The sequence below is a fragment of the Sminthopsis crassicaudata genome, chromosome 3, assembly GCF_048593235.1.
Source record: "Sminthopsis crassicaudata isolate SCR6 chromosome 3, ASM4859323v1, whole genome shotgun sequence".
In the NCBI taxonomy this organism is placed as follows: Eukaryota; Metazoa; Chordata; class Mammalia; order Dasyuromorphia; family Dasyuridae; genus Sminthopsis; species Sminthopsis crassicaudata.
Window position 1 is genome coordinate 281,162,648 of NC_133619.1, and position 19,371 is coordinate 281,182,018.

Below are 19,371 nucleotides of genomic sequence, written 5' to 3' on the forward strand. Positions count from 1 at the left end.
ACACCTTTAAAAGTATGAACTCCTTACAACGTGTGAACTAAGTACATAAGTACCTTGTCTCAAGTTCTGGCCCATAACATCTCCTTGTAGGATCAGATCAACCATGCTAAATTAGGTAATTATTGTCTTTTATCCATTCCAGTGACTTAGCATCTTGTAAGAATCCTAACAGGGTGATTCTGTCCATTATTGATCAACTGGAATTTTGTTGAAGATAGCCAGTTCCATCAGAATACATCCTCATACGTATTGTTGTTGAAGTATATAGTGATCTCTTGGTTCTCCTCATTTCACTCAGCATCAGTTCATGTAAGTCTTTCCAAGCATCTCTGTATTCATCCTGCTGGTCATTTCTTATAGAAAATAATATTCCATAACATTCATATACCAAAATTTACCCTAACCCTATAATTATACAGTTATATTATACAACAATGTATACAACAATTTGTATACAAGTATACAAATATAAAAAATACAACAAAAATATTGTTGTATTATAACAATAACCCTAAATTTACCCAACCATTCTCCAATTGATAAGCATCCATTCATTTTCCAGTTTCTAACTACTACAAAAAGGGCTGTCACAAACATTTTGGAACAAACAGGTCCCTTTCCATTCTTTAGTATTTCTTTGGGATATAAGCCCAGAAGTAACACTGCTGGATCATAGGGTATGCATAGCTTGATAATTTTTGGGGCATAGTTCCAAATTACTCTCCAGAATGGTTGGATTCTTTTATAACTCCACCAACAATGCATCAGTGTCCCAGTTTTCCAATATCCCCTTCAACATTCATCATTATTTTTTCCTGTCATTTTAGCCAATCTGACAGGTATGTAGTGGTATCTCAGAGTTGTCTAAATTTTCATTTTTCTGATCAATAGTGATTTGGAACACTCTTTCATATGGGTGGAAATAGTTTCAATTTCATCATCTGAAAATTGTCTGTTCATATCTTTTGACCATTTATCAATTGGAGAATGGCTTGATTTCTCATCAATTAGAGTCAGTTCTCTATATATCTTGGAAATAAGACCTTTATCAGAACCTTTAATTGTAAAAATATTTTCCCAGTTTGTTACTTCCCTTCTAATCTTATTTGCATTAGTTCTATTTGTACTAAAGCTTTTTAATTTGATGTAATCAACATTTGCTATTTTGTGATCAATAATGATCTCTATTTCTCCTTTGGTCACACATTCCTCCTCCTCCACAAATCTGAGAGGTAAACCATCCTATGTTCCTCTAATTTATTTATGATCTCATTCTTTATGCCTAAATTATAGACTCATTTTGATCTTATCTTGGTATGTGGTGTTAAGTGTGGGTTCATATCTAATTTCTGCCATACTAATTTCCAGTTTTCCCAGCAGTTTTTGTTAAATAATAAAGTCTTATCCCAAAAGCTGGGATCTTTGGGGTTGTCAAACACTAGATTGCTACAGTTGTTCACTATTTTGTTCTGTGAACCTTAACTATTCCACTGATCAACTAATCTATTTCTTAGTGAATACCAAATGTTTTTGGAGGCTCCTGCTTTATAATATAGTTTTAGATCAAGTAAAGTTAGGCCACCTTTATTTGATTTTTTTTCATTAATTCCTTTGAAATTCTTGACTTTTTGTTCCTTCATATAAATTTTGGTGTTATTTTTTCTAGGTCATTAAAATAGTTTCTTGGGAGTCTGATTGTTATATCACTAAATAAATGGATTAGTTTAGGTAGTATTGTCATCTTTATTATATTTGCTCAGCCTATCCAAGAGCACTTAATGTCTTTCCAATTATTTAAATCTGACTTTATTTTTGTGGCAAGTGTTTTGTAATTTTGCTCATATAATTCATGAATTTCCTTTGGTAGATAGATTCCCAAATATTTTATACTATTGACAGTTATTTTGAATGGAATTTCTCTTTGTATCTCTTGCTGCTAGATTTTGTTGATGATGTATAAAAATGCTAAGGATTTATTCTATATCCTGCAACTTTGCTAAAGTTGTGGATTATTTCTAATAGGTTTTTAGTAGAATCTCTGGGGTTCTCTAAGTATACCATCATATCATCTGCAAAGAGTGATAGTTTGGTTTCCTTATTACCTACTCTAATTCCTTTAATCTCTTTCTGGACTCTTATTGCTGAGGCTAGAGTTTCTAATATAATATTGAATAGTGATGGTGATAGTGGACAACCTTGTTTCACTCCTGATCTTACTGGAAAAGGTTCCAGTTTATCCCCATTAAATATGATACTTACTGATGGTTTTAAATATATGCTCCTGAGTATTTTAAGGAATAGTCTATTTATTCCTATACTCTCAAGTGTTTTTAGGAGAAATGGATGTTGGATTTTATCAAATGCTTTTTCTACATCTATTTAGATGATCATATGGTTCTTGTTACTTTGATTATTAATATGGTCAATTATACTAATACTTTTCCTAATATTAAACCAGCCCTGCATTCCTGGAATAAAACCTACTTGATCATGGTGTATTATCCTGGGGATGATTTTCTATTGTCTTTTTGCTAATATCTTATTTAACATTTTAGCATCAATATTCATTAAGAAGATTGGTTTATAATTTTCTTTCTCAGTTTTCAACCTACCTTGTTGAGGTATCAGTACCATGTTTGTGTCATAAAAGGAATTTGGTAGGACTCCTTCATTCTCTATTTCTTCAAATAATTTATATAACATTGGGGCTAATTTTTCTTTAAATGTTTGGTAGAATTCACATGTAAATCCATCTGGCCCTGGGGATTATTTCTTAAGGAGTTGATTAATAGCTTATTCTATTTCTTTTTCCGAAATGGGACTATTTAAACAATTTACTTCCTCTTCTGTTAATCTGGGAAGCCTATAATTTTGGTGGTAATCATCCATTTCACTTACGTTATCAAATTTATTGGCATAAAGTTGGTCAAAGTAATTCCTTATTATTTCTCTCATTTCCTCTTCATTGGTGAAAAGTTCCCCCTTTTCATTTTTAAGACAAACAATTTGATTTTCATCTTTCCTTTTTCTATACATATTTACCAAAGGTTTATCTATTTTATTGTTTTTTTCATAGAACCAACTCTTAGTTTCATTTATTAATTCAATAGTTTCTCTTTTTACTTTCAATATTATTAAGTTCTCCTTTTAATTTTAGAATTTCAAGATTAGTATTTGATTGGGGGTTTTTAATTTGGTCTTTTTCTAGCTTTTTAAATTGCAAGCCCATTTCATTGACCTTCTTTTTCTCTATTTTATTCAAGTAAGTCTGTATACATATATAATTTCCCCTTATTACCATTTTAGCTACATACCACAAATTTTGGTATGATGTCTCATCATTGTCATTATCTTGAGTGAAATTATTAATTGTGTCTATAACTTGCTGTTTCCCTCAATAATTTTTTTAAGATAACATTATTTAGTTTCCAATACTTTTTGGTCTATTTACCCCTAACTTTTTGTTGAATGTAATTTTTATTGCATTGTGATCTGAAAAGAAAGCATTTACTATTTCTGTCTTCCTACATTTAGCTTTGAGACCTTTATGTCCTAATATGTGTTCAATTTTTGTATAGGTTTCATGAACTGCTGAGAAAAAAAGTATACTTCTTTCTATCACCATTCAGTTTTCTCCAAAGATCTATCATACCTAACTTTGCTAGTGTTCTATTTACCTCTTTAATTTCTTTCTTATTTGTTTTGTTGTTTGATTTATCTAATTCTGAGAGTGCAAGCTTGAGATCTCCCACTATTATAGTTTTGCTATTTCTTCTTGCAACTCTCTTAACTTCTCCTTTAGGAAGTTAGATGCTACATCACTTGGTGCACATTTGTTTAGTATTGATATTGCTTCATTGTCTATTGTATCCTATAGCAGGATATAGTTTCCTTCCTTATCTCTTTTAATTAGATCAGTTTTTGCTTTTGCTTCATCTGAGATAAGGATGGCTACCCCTGCTTTTTTTCACTTCACCTCAAGCATAATAGATTCTGCTCCAGCCTTTTACCTGTAGAAGGCTAGAACTGAGCAGGTGCAAGGTAACCTGGCACTTGAGGATAATTACCAATTGGACAATTCTCTATTACCACATGTTTGGAGGATCACCCTACTCAAATATTCTGTGCTGGCTCGATATGTGGGTGTGGACAAAGAATGGGGAAGTGAGATCAGTGGGTGGTATAGGAGGAAGAGATTGATTCATTCTCTTGGCAGTGGAAAGAGAGGAAGGAGGTGTGGAGATTGCTAGATGTATTCTCCTGAGCTGGACCACAAAAGACCAAGAATAAAGACTTTTGCTTATTCTGACTCCAGCTGATTCTAATATATCCAGGGATTCAACATTTGGTGTCCAATATGTCGGCCAAGCACCATACTTCTACTGAAGTCCTCTGGTTACCAGGAAATTAGGTGAGTATTTTAATAGACAAACAAGGAACTTATGTTGTTAAGGGCTAAACTAACAACCTCTTATAGCTGAAATGTGGCAGATGTTAGGTAAAGATTCTCCCTAGTCCCCATCCCCACCTCCACCCCCATCCCCACTCCAAAGTGGTGCTATAGAAAGCATGCTTAAGATAATTGAGGAGCAAAGTTTACTTATAACCTGGGTACAGATTGTTAGACTCTTGGGCACATTAAAATGCATGTCCCCTTGATTCTTAGAGGAAGAAAAAATAAGTGTAGCTAATTAGAAACTGGTTGGAGAACAACTTAAAGAATTCCATACAAAAACAGATTCTCATTGAATTTCCACAGAGGTATTTTATATATACAACATAATTCAATTGACCTTAAACAATCTTGCAAGTTGTAGAAAAATGAAAAGTTTTAGAAACAGCCAGATGAGGAAATGTGAGGGAAAAAAAAAACACAATAAACAATTTCAAGACTTTTCCAGAGCTCAAGGGGACTTAAATGAGGTTCAAGGGCATGGTGATTCTGGCTCACTTGAGGCAACTTCAACCTTGCCTATTGACAGGCTCACATCAACTCCACCTTCAGGGATTGAGGAAGGAGAAGTGGGAAGGGTGGTGATATCACCAGCACCTCCCCCTCCTATGACTAGATTGCAAAAGGCATTAATCAAAGCCACTGAAGAAGGGAGGAATGTAGGGGGCCTGAGAGTTCAACTTTTCCCCATGATTCAACAGTTTAACTCTTCAGGTCAAGAAAATAGAAGATACACTTTTGATATAGACATCCTCAAAGACTTGAAAAAATATTGCACTCTCTATGGGGGTACGTCAGCTTATGTTAAGATTTTATTACAGAATTTGGCTTATGAAGTCTTAACCCCTAGTGACTGGAAATCCATAGCAAGGATGTGCTTAGAACCTGGACAAAACTTATTGTGGCTTTCTGAATATAGTGAGCCCTGTAGGATACAAGCCCAACAAAATAATCAATGTGGAGTTAAAACTTCAATCACCTGTAACCAACTAACAGGTGTAGGTTCTTATGCAGAAGTTTCAGTACAGATTAATATTCCATAGCAGCAGATGAGCAAATTGCTGCTGCTGCTATCAAAGCATGGGCTTCTCTCCCCAATAAAAACAAGGGCGAGACCTTAACAAAAAATTGTACAAGGATCAAATGAACCCTTTGATGATTTTGTGGCACATTTGCAGACAGCTATCATATAAACTAATGGTGAAAATATAAGAACAGACACTTTGGTAAGGCAACTTGCTAAAGAAAATGCTAACGAGGTTTGCAGAAGGATTATACTAGGACTATACAAGCATGCTCCTTTAGGGGAGATCATAAGATGCTGTGCCACAGTGGGCACAAATACCTTTTATAGACAGGATATGATGCAGACTTCCCAAGATCCCAACATGAAATGACAGGGTCCCTTTTGGCAAGGGATTTCCAGAGAGACTCATCAATGCTTTCACTGTGGTAAAGTAGGACATCTGAAAGTTCAATGTTGGCATAGAGACATAGTGAGAAAACAGGGTAAGAGAACAAGACCCAATACCCCATGCCCAAAATGCAACAGAGGGTTCCATTGGGCATCAGAATGTAGACTGATTCAGGGAATCGGGATGAGGGGCCCAGCTCCAGGGCTCCAGGCAAAAAACCCTTGGGGCATGATGGCAGCCGATGCCACACCCAGAGAGTGCCTAGAAGTCCAATACCCAGACATGGCCAATCAGTCAGGAAGCCATCTGATGGGAGAAAGGGATTACACAATCAATCAGCCAGGAAGCAACTTGATAGAAGGGATTACAATTAGGGAGGATAGAATTGTATGCATCTGGGACAACTGAGATACCCCAGGAGAGGTGAAAATTGTTCCTCTCCAGCCTATGGATCCCTTGTCTCCAGCCACAGTAGGCTTGATTTTCCTTCCTGAGAGTACTTACAAAACAGTGTTCATTCATACACTGATGTGGGAAACTGGGGAGTGTGTAGATAACATGCCAGTCACTAACAGAGGTAGACAATGTGTGACTTATCAACCAGGGAAAGTAGTAGCATCGGGGTTATTGATACAGACCCCTAATAAGCAACCTGCTGATAGTCACCCACATTCTGACTCCAAGCAGCAAAAACCCAGGAATATACTGGACAGCAGCTGTGACAGCTGACCGATCTATGCTCACCATCTATATAAATGGCATACCATTAGAAGGACTGGTGGACACAGGTGAGGATTGCACAGTCATTAGAGGTGCCAACTGGCCCAGTCACTGGCCAAAGACTAAGGCAGACACCTACATGTCTGGGGTAGGAGGATCAATAGCTGAAGTTAGTGCTACCCCTTTGAGATGGATATTTGAAGGTGAAACAGGAGTTTTTACTCTTTTTATAGTTGAAAAAAGCCCCATCAATATGTAAGGAAGAGACATTTTACAACCATTAGGGCTAAAAATGAGTACATTGGTTTTTTTAGGCAGGGCTGGTGTTGAAGGCCTGCCAACACTTTCACCTGTTCCTATCCAATGGAAAACTGATCCACCAGTGTGGATAGAACAGTGGCCCTTAGGTAGTGATAAAATTCAGGCCTTATTAGACATAGTACAGGAGCAACTTGACCAAGGATACGTATAGCTTTCTCTAAGTTCTTGGAATTCCCCAGTATTTGTTGTAAAAAAGAAATCTGGAAAATGAAGAATGTTGACTGATTTAAGAAAGGTAAATGAACAGATGGAAATTATGGGAATTTTTCAACCTGGACTTCCATCTTCTCAGTTGCCTAGAGAATGGCCTCTTTGGGTTATAGACATGAAGGATTGTTTCTATTCTATCCCTCTAGATAAGGAGGATATGTAAAGATTTGCCTTCTCAGTACCCAGCGTTAACTTAGCTGAGCCTTATAAAATATATGAATAAACAGTTTTGCCGAAAGCAATGAAAAACAGCCCTACTATGTGTCAAATGTATGTTGCTGCTGCTCTTACTCCAGTAAGAAAAGCATTTCCAAAAATAATGTTATTACATTACATGGATGATATATTGGGATGTACACCTGAGGAACAAATGTTAGAAGCATGTCTACAAAAAACCATAGAAACACTAAAGAATTATAAATTGCACATAGCTCCAGAAAAAAAAATTCTAAGACATGCTCCTTTTCAATATTTAGGATATTAAGTACATCCTAAGATGCTTAGAGTACAAAAACTTTCCTTAAGAACAGAGAAGCTAAATACCTTAAATGACTTCCAGAAATTGATAGGAGATATCCAATGGATGCATCCCATGTTAGGCTTGACTACCATTATATGCCATTTTAAGGGGAGACAGTGCTTTAAATTCTTCACGCCAGCTTACAAAGGAAGCTCAAGAGACAAGTTGAACTGGCTTTATCCAATGTGTTTGAAAGAGTCATTCAAAAATCCTTGGAAATATCAGTTTTTGCTACACAGGAGGCACCTACAGCAGTCCTTCATCAAGGAGACAGTGTGATAGAGTGGGTGAACCTCCCAGCATAGCCAGAACAAAGGTTTACTCTTTATTCAGTGCTTGTGGCTAGATTTTTTTATTAAAGGCCATTAAGTGATCAGTACAATTATCTGGGATAAGACCTGACAAGATATACATCTTTTATACTAATACACAAGTTAATGTGTACTGTGAAACCATCCCAGAGTGGCAAATTTTATTAGCCATGGCTCCAAATTTTACACAGGGGTCTCCATTAAAGATAACCAGACTGTTACATAATTGGCAATGGGTTCTTGAAGAAAAGGTTTCTAAAGTTCCTCTTAAAGGACCAACTATCTTTACAGATGCATCCAAACATAATATTTGCACTGTATACTAATCGTGACTGAACTATAAAGGGAGTAATCAGAACTCCTTTTCAGTCCACTCAGCAGAATGAATTGTATGCAATCATTCTAGCTCTTGCTTATTAAACAGGAGATATAATATAATATCTGATTTGGGCTATTCAGTAGGTATGGTGCAAACAATTGCCACAGCACAAATAAAATTTGTAGCTCCCAATATATATCAATTCTTTAAGGAACTTCAAGAGTGAGTGAGAAAGCATCCAGGTAAGATTTATATTTTGCATGTCCACTCCACTAGTGGACTTCCAGGTCCTATTTTTGATGGTAATTCAAAGGCAGATAGCCTTCTATCCATGTTGGCCAGTGCTCCTTTATTTCAAAAAGCACAAGGATCTCATTCTAAATATCATCAGGCTGCCCGAGCTTTATGTTTACAATTTGGAATAACAAGAGAAGAAGCTAGGAGCATAGTAAAAGCCTGTACAGCTTACCTTCCTTTCCATGCTCCTACACTCCCTCTAGGATCTTAGTTTAAGACCTAATTAAATTTGGCAAATGGATGTGACCCATTATAAATCTTTTGGTCATTTATCTTTTATCCACGTGGTAGACACCTTTTCAGGATTCACTTTTGCAATGCCAGCAGCAAAAGAGACAGCCCAAGTGATCACTGAATTCCTCATACAAGCATTTGCAATTATGGGTGTGCCACAAGCAATAAAAACAGACAATGGACCTGCATATACTTCTAAATATTTTGCACACTTTTGTGCACAGTATAAGATTTTACATACCACTGGCATACCATTTAATCCTCAAGGGCAGGCAATAGTAGAGAGAAGAAACAGAGATATTAAGACACTCCTCCAAAAACAAAAGAAAGGGGGAGCCACTGGGAACCCTAGAGAACTTCTAAATTTAGTTCTCTATAACATTAATTTTTTAATTTTTGATAACGATTCACTGGTTCCAGCAGACAGGTTTTATAACCCACCTGAAGGACAGTGTCCAGTGCGAGCAGCTCCATTGTCTTTAGATAATTGCCAGGTCTGTAGAGAAAGTGGTGAATGGAAGGGACCAGATAGGTTAACTGCTTGGGAGAGAGGGTTTGCTTGTATCTCCACAGATGGAGAAGATATCAGATGGGTACCAATGAGCCGTATTAGGCTTGTCCAATTAGAGAGAGACGATGCAGACCCTTGAAACAAAGGAGAAGAGCCAAGAAACATCAGGTCTTTGATTCATGGACATCAAAAATTGTTGGACTAGAAAACCCTCAGGAATCACTGAATTAGCTGAGAAATGATAAGACTATTGTAGGACTAAAAGTCCTCAGGAATCATTGGATTCTCTGAGACATCATAAGACTGTTGTAGGACTTCAAAACCTGTAGGAATCATTGGATTCCCTAACATATAAAAAGACTGTTGCAGGACTTCAAAAACTTGTGGGGATCATTGGATTCCCTGACACATGAAGCAATGGACAATAGATTGGTTTTGGACTATCTCTTGGTTGCTGAAGAAGACATATGTGTGACTAATGTTTGCATACCCTCCTTCTAGGACTTTTGGAAATCTTTTTACAAGACCATGTTGATTTATATTGTTTATTATATCACTACTTGCATGTACAATTCATGTTTGTTACACCACATTGAACCTTCACTGACTGTGGGGAGATTGATCACTAATAGCCTGTGCATTATTATTATATGCTTGTGTAATACCTCCCATGCTGATGTGTATACCTGTCTCTAATAAGATCCTTCAGCCCAGAAACCTGCTAGCAATCCCTCCTTCCCTTTGGTGCTTTTCATCTACCTTCTTGAGAAGTTGGGGGAGGCGTGATCACCTCCTTTTTGGTATTTTCACCTCTATTCCTGAGAAGTCAAGGAGGGTGTGATAATCTCTTTTTTGGGGTTCTCACCTCCCTGACAAGTCAGGGATGGCTTGATCACATGTGTTCTAAAACAAAAGAAAGCAGAAGATGTAGAGGGCTTGAACTGAGCAAATGCAAGGTAAGCTGGCACTTGAGGCTAATTACCAATTGGATAATTCTCTATTACCACATGTTTGGAGGATGACCCTACTCAACTATTCTGTGCTAGCCTGATAGGTGAGTGTGGACAAAGAAGGGGAAGTGAGATTAGTGAATGGAATAGGAGGAGGAGATTGATCATTCTCTTGGCAGTGGAGAGAGAAGGAGGTGTGGAAATTGCTAGATCTAATGCCCTGACCACAACTGCAAAAGACCAAGAATAAAGACTTTTGCTTATCCTGACTCTGCCTGATTCTAATATATCCAGGGTCTCAACATTTAAACCTGCTATAAATGTGTTTCCTGTAAGCAACATATTGTAGGGTTCTGACTTTTGATCCAGTCTGCTATCTGCCTCTGCTTAATGGGAGAGTTCATCCCATTCACATTTACAGTTAAAATGACTAATTCTGTATTTCCTGCCATCATAATATCCCCATATTATGCTTTTTTTCCCCCTTACCCTCCTTGAGCCCCTTCCCCAGTAGTAAATGCATGGGGATGTCACGCAGTCCTCCCTCTTTAGTATTCTTCCCTCCACCCTTTAAATCCTTTCCCCTTTTTTGTTCCCTTCCCTTATTACTCTTTTCCTTTTCCCTTTTTCTCTCCCACTTTTTAATGAGGTGAGAGAGAATTCTCTATGAAACAAATATGTCAATTATTTTCTTTTTGAGCCAACCCTAAGGAGAGTAAGATTCACACAATGTTCCTTCCCCTCTATAACTTCCTTCAGATATGATAGGTTTCTTTGCCTCTTTGTGGGATGTAGTTTCCTTCTTTTTATCCCTCCTTTCCCCTTTTACTGACACCATGCCCTTTCCATTTCTACTACCCTTTTTTATGTTATATCAGTAAAATCAAATTATACATGTGGACTTTATGTATATCCACAACAGAAATACAGTTCTCAAGAGTTCCTTTTGCTTTTTTCTGCTTCTCTTGGTTGGAGATCAAACTTTTGGTTTAGATCTTTTTTTTTTTTTTTTCCTTAGAAACAAATGAAGTTCATTTGTTTCAATAAATGTCCATCTTCTTCCATGGAAGAAAATGCTCATCTTAGCTGGATAGCTTATTCTTGGTTGCATTTCAAGTTCTTTTGTCTTTCAGAATATCAGATTCCAGGCACTTTGATCCTTTAATGTGGATGCATCCAGATCTGGCGTGACCCTTATTGTGGCACCTTGATATTTGAATTGTTTTTTTTTTTTTTTTCTTGGCTGCTTGCAATATTTTTTCCTTATTCTGATAGTTCTGAAATTTGGCCACAATATTCTGTGGAGTTTTTTTTTTTTTTTTTTTTTTTTTTTTTTTTTTTTTTTTTTTTTTTTTAAGGGTCTTGTTCAGAAGGTGTTCGATGAATTCTTTCAATGCCTATTTTTCCTTCTGGTTCTATTACCTCTAGGCAGTTCTCTTTGATGATTTCCTGTAAAATAGTATCTAGGCTCCTTTTTTCATCATAATTTTCTGAATGTCCAATAATCCTTCGATAATCTCTCCTAGATCTATTTTCCAGGTCTGTTGTTTTTCCAAGTAGATATGTAATATTTCTTTCTTTTTTTTTCATTTTTTTGGTTTTGCTTGACTGATTTGTGATGTCCTCAGCAATCATTCGTTTCTATTTATTCAGTTTTGATTTTTAATGAGTTATTTTCTTCATTAGCTTTTTTTTTAACTTCTTTTTGTATATGTCCAATTGAGTTTATATATATATATATATTTTTTTTTATAATATTATCCCTTGTATTCATTTTTCCAAATTATCCCCCCCTCCCTCTATTCCCTCCCCCCGATGACAGGCAATCCCATACATTTTACATGTGTTACAATATAGTCTAGATACAATACATGTGTGTGAATATCATTTTCTTGTTGCACAATAAACATTAGATTCCGAAGGTACATGCAACCTGGGCAGACAGATATTAGTGCTAACAATTTACATTCACTTCCCAGTGTTTCTTCTCTCGGTGTAGCTACCTCTGTCCATCATTGATCAACTGGAAGTGAGTTGGCTTTTCTTTAGGTTGAAGATTTCCACTTCCATCAGAATACATCCTCATACAGTATTGTTGTTGAAGTGTACAGTGATCTTCTGGTTCTGCTCATTTAACTCAGCATCAGTTGATTTAAGTCTCTCCAGGCCTCTCTGTATTCCTCCTGCTGGTCATTTCTTACAGAGCAATAATATTCCATAACCTTCATATACCACAATTTACCCAACCATTCTCCAACTGATGGACATCCATTCATCTTCCAGTTTCTAGCTACAACAAAAAGAGCTGCCACAAACATTTTGGCACATATATGTCTCTTTCTGCTCTTTAGTATTTCTTTGGGATATAAGCCCAGTAGTAGCGCTGCTGGGTCAAAGGGTATGCACAGTATGATAACTTTTTGAGCATAATTCCAGATTGCTCTCCAGAATGGCTGGATTCTTTCGCAACTCCACCAGCAATGTATTAGTGTTCCAGTTTCCCCACATCCCCTCCAACATTCATTATTTGTTCCTGTCATCTTAGCCAATCTGACAGGTGTGTAGTGGTATCTCAGAGTTGTCTTAATTTGCATTTCTCTGATCAGTAGTGATTTGGAACACTCTTTCATGTGAGTGGATATAGTTTCAATTTCTTCCTCTGAGAATTGTCTGTTCATATCCTTTGACCATTTATCAATTGGAGAATGGTTCGGTTTCTTATAAATTAGGGCCAGTTTTCTATATATTTTGGAAATGAGACCTTTGTCAGAACCTTTGTTTTTAAAAATATTTTCCCAATTTGTTACTTCCCTTCTAATCTTGTTTGCATTAGTATTGTTTGTACAGAAACTTTTTACTTTGATGTAATCAAAATCTTCTATTTTGTGATCAATAATGATCTCTAATTCTCCTGTGGTCATAAATTCCTTCCTCCTCCACAGGTCTGAGAGGTAGACTAATCCCTGTTCCTCTAATCTATTTATGATCTCATTCTTTATACCTAAATCATGGACCCATTTTGATCTTATCTTGGTATATGGTGTTAAGTGTGGATCCATATCTAATTTCTGCCATATTAATTTCCAGTTTTCCCAACAGTTTTTTTCCAAATAATGAATTTTTATCCGTAATGTTAGTATCTTTGGGTTTGTCAAAGATTAGATTGCTATAGATGTACACTTTTTTGTCCTTTGTATCTAATCTGTTCCACTGATCTACCGGTCTATTTCTTAGCCAATACCAAATGGTTTTGGTGACTGCTGCTATATAATATAGCTTTAGATCAGGTACACTTAGACCACCTTCCTCTGAGTTTTTTTTCATTAGTTCCCTTACAATTCTCGACCTTTTATTCTTCCATATGAATTTTGTTGTTATTTTTTCTAGGTAATTGAAATAGTTTCTTGAGAGTCTGATTGGTATAGCACTAAATAAATAGATTAGTTTGGGGAGTATTGTCATCTTTATTATATTCGCTCGGCCTATCCAAGAGCACTGAATGTCTTTCCAATTATTTAACTCTGATATTATTTTTGTGGTAAGTGTTCAGTAATTTTTCTCATATAATTCCTGACTTTTCTTTGGTAGATGGATTCCCAAATACTTTATACTCTCAATATTTGTTTGGAATGGAATTTCTCTTTGTATCTCTTGCTGTTGCATTTTGTTAGTGATATATAAAAATGCCGAGGATTTATGTGGATTTATTTTGTATCCTGCCACTTTTTTGAAATTTTGAATTATTTCTAGTAGCTTTTTAGCAGAGTCTTTGGGGTTCTCTAAGTATACCATCATGTCATCTGCAAAAAGTGATAGTTTGATTTCCTCATTTCCTACTCTAATTCCTTGAATCTCTTTCTCGGCTCTTATTGCCGAGGCTAGCATTTCTAGTACTATATTGAATAGTAATGGTGATAGTGGGCAGCCTTGTTTCACTCCTAATCTTACTGGGAAAGGTTGTAGTTTATTTCTATTGCATATTATGCTTACTGACGGTCTTAAATATATCCTCCTGATTATTCTAAGGAATAGTCCATTTATTCCTATACTCTCAAGAGTTTTAAGTAGGAATGGATGTTGGATTTTGTCAAATGCTTTTGCTGCATCTATTGAGATGATCATATGGTTCTTATTAATTTGATTATTAATATGGTCAATTATATTAATAGTTTTCCTAATATTAAACCAGCCCTGCATTCCTGGAATAAATCCTACTTGATCATAGTGTATTATCCTGGCGATGATTTTCTGAAGTCTTTTTGATAACATCTTATTTAAGATTTTAGCATCAATATTCATTAAGGAAATTGGTCTATAATTTTCTTTCTCAGTTTTCGATCGACCTGGTTTAGGTATCAGTACCATGTCTTTGTCATAAAAGGAGTTTGGTAGGACTCCTTCATCCCCTATTTTTTCAAATAATTTATATAGCATTGGGGCTAATTGTTCTTTAAATGTTTGGTAGAATTCACATGTGAATTCATCTGGCCCTGGGGATTTTTTCCTGGGGATTTGAATAATAGCTTGTTCTATTTCTTTTTCTGAAATGGGACTATTTAAGCAATTTAACTCCTCCTCTGTTAATCTAGGAAGCCTATATTTTTGGAGGAAGTCATCCATTTCACTTAAGTTATCAAATTTAATGGCATAAAGTTGGGCAAAGTAACTCCTTATTATTTCTCTATTTTCCTCTTCATTGGTGGAAAGATCCCCCTTTTCATTTGTAAGACTATCAATTTGATTTTCCTCTTTCTTTTTTCTGATCAAATTTACCAAAGGTTTATCTATTTTATTGGCTTTTTCATAAAACCAACTCTTGGTTTTATTTATTAATTCAATAGTTTTTTTTTACTTTCAATATTATTGATTTCTCCTTTTAATTTTTGTATTTCAAGTTTAATTTTTGGTTGGGGGTTTATAATTTGGTCTTTTTCTAGCCTTTTAAGTTGTAAGCCCAATTCGTTAATCTTCTCTTTCTCTATTTTCTTCAAATAAGCCTCTAAAGATATAAAATTTGCCCTTATTACTGCTTTAGCTGCATCCCACAGATTTTGGTATGATGTCTCATCATTGTCATTATCTTGGGTGAAATTATTAATTGTTTCTATAATTTGCTCTTTCACCCAGTCATTCTTTAAGATGAGATTATTCAGTTTCCAATTACTTTTTGGTCTATTTACCCCTAACTTTTTACTGAATGTAGCTTTTATTGCATTGTGATCTGAGAAGAAGGCATTTATTATTTCTGCCTTCCTACATTTAATTTTGAGATCTTTATGTCCTAATATATGGTATATTTTTGTATAGGATCCATGAACTGCTGAGAAGAAAGTATATTCCTTTCTATTGCCATTCAGTTTTCTCCAAAGGTCTATCATACCTAGTTTTTCTAATGTTCTATTTACTTTTTAAATTTCTTTCTTGTTTGTTTTGTGGTATGATTTGTATAAATCTGAGAGTGCAAGGTTGAGATCTCCCACTATTATAGTTTTACTGTCTATTTCTTCTTGTAATTCTCTTAACTTTTCCTTTAGAAAGTTAGATGCTATACCACTTGGTGCATATATGTTTAGTATTGATATGGCTTCATTATTTATTCTACCTTTTAGCAGGATATAGTTTCCTTCCTTATCTTTTTTAACGAGATCTACTTCTGCTTTTGCTTGATCTGCTTTTTTGGCTTTACCTGAAGCATAATAGGCTCTGTTCCAACCTTTTACCTTTACTCTGTATGTATCTCCCTGCTTTAAGTGTGTTTCCTGTAGACAACATATTGTAGGGTTCTGACTTTTGATCCAATCTGCTATCCGTCTCCGTTTGATGGGAGCGTTCATCCCATTTACATTTACAGTTAAAATTACTAATTCTGTATTTCCTGCCATCATATTATCCCCAGATTATGCTTTTTCCCGTGACCCCCCTGATCCCCCTCCCCGATATTTAATTTACAGACCCCCCCTTGTGACGTGCAACCCTCCCCCCCTTTTTTTTGTATCCCTCCTCCCTCCCTCCAAGTCCCTTCACTTATTCTCCTTTTCCTTTTCCCTTTTCCTCTCCCCCCTTTTAATGAGGTGAGAGAAAATTCTCTGAAAAACAAATATGTTAATTATTTACTCTTTGGACCTCTCCTGATGAGAGTAAGATTCACACAATGGTTCTCCCCCTCACTAAGTTCCCTCAGATATGGTGTATTTTGTATGCCTCTTCATGGGATGTAGTTTCCCTCTTTTTATCATTCCTTCCCCTTTTTCTGAAACGACCTCCTTCCCTTTACTACACCCCCCTTTTTTTCTTTTATATCAGTAAAATCAAATTATCCTTGAGTGCTTTTTATATACCCACAACAGAGTTACAGTTCTCAAGGGTTCTGTGTACCTTTTTCTGTGTCTCTTCAGTCTTGTGGATGTAGATCAAGTTTTTTGTTTAAGTTTGGTTTTTTTCTTAGAAACATATAGAATTCCTCTATTTCATTGAATGACCATCTTCTTCCATGGAAAAAAAGATGCTAAACTTAGCTGGGTAGTTCATTCTTGGTTGCAGTCCTTGATCTTTTTCTTTAGGGAATATCAGGTTCCAGGCCCTTCTATCTTTTAATGTGGAGGCAGCCAGATCTTGAATGACCCTTATTGTGGCACCTTGGTATTTAAATTGTTTTTTTCTAGCTGCTTGCAGGATTTTCTCCTTTGTGTGGTAATTCTGCATCTTAGCCACTATATTCCGTGGTGTTCTTTTTTTAGGGTCTATTTCAGAAGGAGTTCGATGAATTCTTTCCACATCTACTTTCCCTTCTGTTTCTATTATCTCTGGACAGTTCTCTTTGATAATTTCCTGTAAAATAGAATCTAGGCTCTTTTTTTGGTCATAGTTTTCTGGAAGTCCAATAATCCGCAGATTATCTCTCCTAGATCTATTTTCCAAGTCTATAGATTTTCCCAGTAAGTATTTGACGTTGTTTTCCAGCTTCTCATTTTTTTTGTTTCGTTTGACTGATTCTTGGGTTCTCTGTGAATCATTCATTTCTATTTGTTCCATCCTGACTTTTAAGGAGTTATTTTCTTCTTTCACAGTTTTAGTTCTTTTTGTAAATGCCCAATTTCATTTTTAAATGAATTATTTTGCTCTATTGAATTTTTTTCCATTTCCCTAATTTTTTTTTGAGAATTATTTTCTTTTTCCAATTCAGAAATTCTATTTTCTTGAGAGTTTTTTATCTTTTCCAATTCAGAAATCCTACTTTCCTGTGTTTTTTAACCTTTTCTAATTCACAAATTTTGTTTCCCTGCATCTCCTGTGAATTCTTTATTTTTTCCAACTCCAATTTCAGGACGTTGTTATTCTCTATCATAGCTTCCCTTTCCTTTCCCCATTTTTCTTCAAACTCCCTTAATTTTTTAAGAGTCTCTTCTAGGAGAGAGTTATGTGATGGGGGGCAGGAATCATTCCCCTTTAGGCTGTTATCTGCTGTCTCTCTGCTGTTAACTTCCTTGGGGTTGGATACCCGCTCTTTCTCTGTATAGAAGGAATCTATGTTTTTTCTGGCTTTTTTGTTCATATTTTAAAAATCTTTTGGGGTTTGTCCCTGGGGTAGGAAATTATTTATTTACTTCTTTATCAGCTTCCTCCCAGACTGGATGGATGCAGCCGTTCTAGCGCCTGAGCTAAGATAGAGCTCTGGGAGAGAGTTCCCCACCCCCTCCCTGGAAGTGCCTCACAGGTGATTAGCACTGCTGTGCCCCGAGGGCGTAGAATAGTAAAGACAGCACAAAGCCCAGCCTATGTGTCCGGGTGGGGAGTGGATGTCTGCAGCAGGTGATGTGAAAAGCCCCTGCACTCACACTGGAAGTGTCTGCCAGAAACCGCGGTCCCTAGTTCAAAGGTTCCGCTTCTCTGGGATTTCCTGGAGCTGAGTTCCACTCCCTCTAGCTAAACTAGGCAGTGTGTGTTGCTCTGGGCCGTATCCGCCCACTTGTCAATCTCTTAACTAGTCTCAGGAGGTAGCTGAGGCCACGCCCCCTGGTGCCGAGATCTGCTGAGTCACCTCCAGGATCCGGGGAAAATCTAATCTATCTGAATTTTTAAGGTATTTCAGCTTTCTCTTCTGAACTGCTATATAATAAGCAGAGAAGAGCTAACAGCCTGTGCCAGATTTTGTATCTCAGCGGCTTCTCTGATCCCAGAGCCCTTCCCAGCGCAATTGGTGCAGTATGTTAGCACCCAGCCGTCTGTGCTGGCCTCTCTTCTTCCTCCCCTGGGAACTGACCTTTTCTGTTGAAACTCCAGATTCTCTTCAGCTGGTAAGTCGCGCTTCCAGTCCTTGTGGTATCTATCAGTCCTGGGCTTATTTTGAGGCTTAATTTATCTAATTGTTTGTGAGGGAGTGAGGACGTTCACAGAGTCGTGTGTTTCTTCTCCTCCATCTTGGCTCCGCCCCCCAATTGAGTTTTTAAGTGAGTTCTTTTGTTCTATGGAATTGTTTTTTTCCATTTCACTAATTTTCTTTTTTTCTTTCTTTCTTTTTTTTTTTTTTTAAAGTGAGCTATTTTCTCTTCTAATTCACAAATCCTACTTTCCTGGGAGTTTTTTACCTATTCCAATTCATCTTTGAGAAAGTTATTACTCTCTTACATAGCTTCTCTTTCCTTCCCCCATTTTTCTTCTAGCTCTCTTTTCAGATTTTTAATTGTCTCTTCTAGGAGAGCCTTTTGAGTTGGGAACTAACAGTTGTCTAGAGACTGTCTGCTATTAGTCTCCTCAGGGTTGAAAACCTGCTCTCTTTCTGTATAGAAGCTATCAATCCTTTTAAATTCTTTACTCATTTTTTAAAAAGCCTTTAGAATTTGTCTTCAGGGCCAAGAGGTTACTAGCTTCCTCTGCAGAACAGGTGTATGGACAGTCTGTCAACTAGCTACAAAGATTGACCAGGTATGGGAGTGCTCTGGGAAATAGTTCCCCAATTGAAGTGACTCAGGTCTGCATGGCCCACCTGCTGGATATGCTCTGCTAAGCAATATGTGAATTAATGACTGCCCTGAGGCAAGAGTCTGAGCAGTGAATGTGTCACTACCCCAGTTCAAAGCAGGCTGTGGGGCTGTGAGTATTAGCAGCTGACC

General features: G+C 36.5%; 1 long non-coding RNA gene across 1 annotated transcript in view; it reads left to right on the forward strand.

Annotated features, from left to right (window-relative positions):
• The first annotated feature begins 4,031 nt into the window (after positions 1-4,031).
• The window catches only part of LOC141561367 (uncharacterized), a 69,345-nt gene continuing 54,005 nt past the window's right edge, over positions 4,032-19,371 (forward strand). The window contains exon 1 of the long non-coding RNA XR_012488033.1: positions 4,032-4,411. This is a non-coding gene — a long non-coding RNA (uncharacterized LOC141561367). The remainder of the gene's footprint in view (positions 4,412-19,371) is intronic.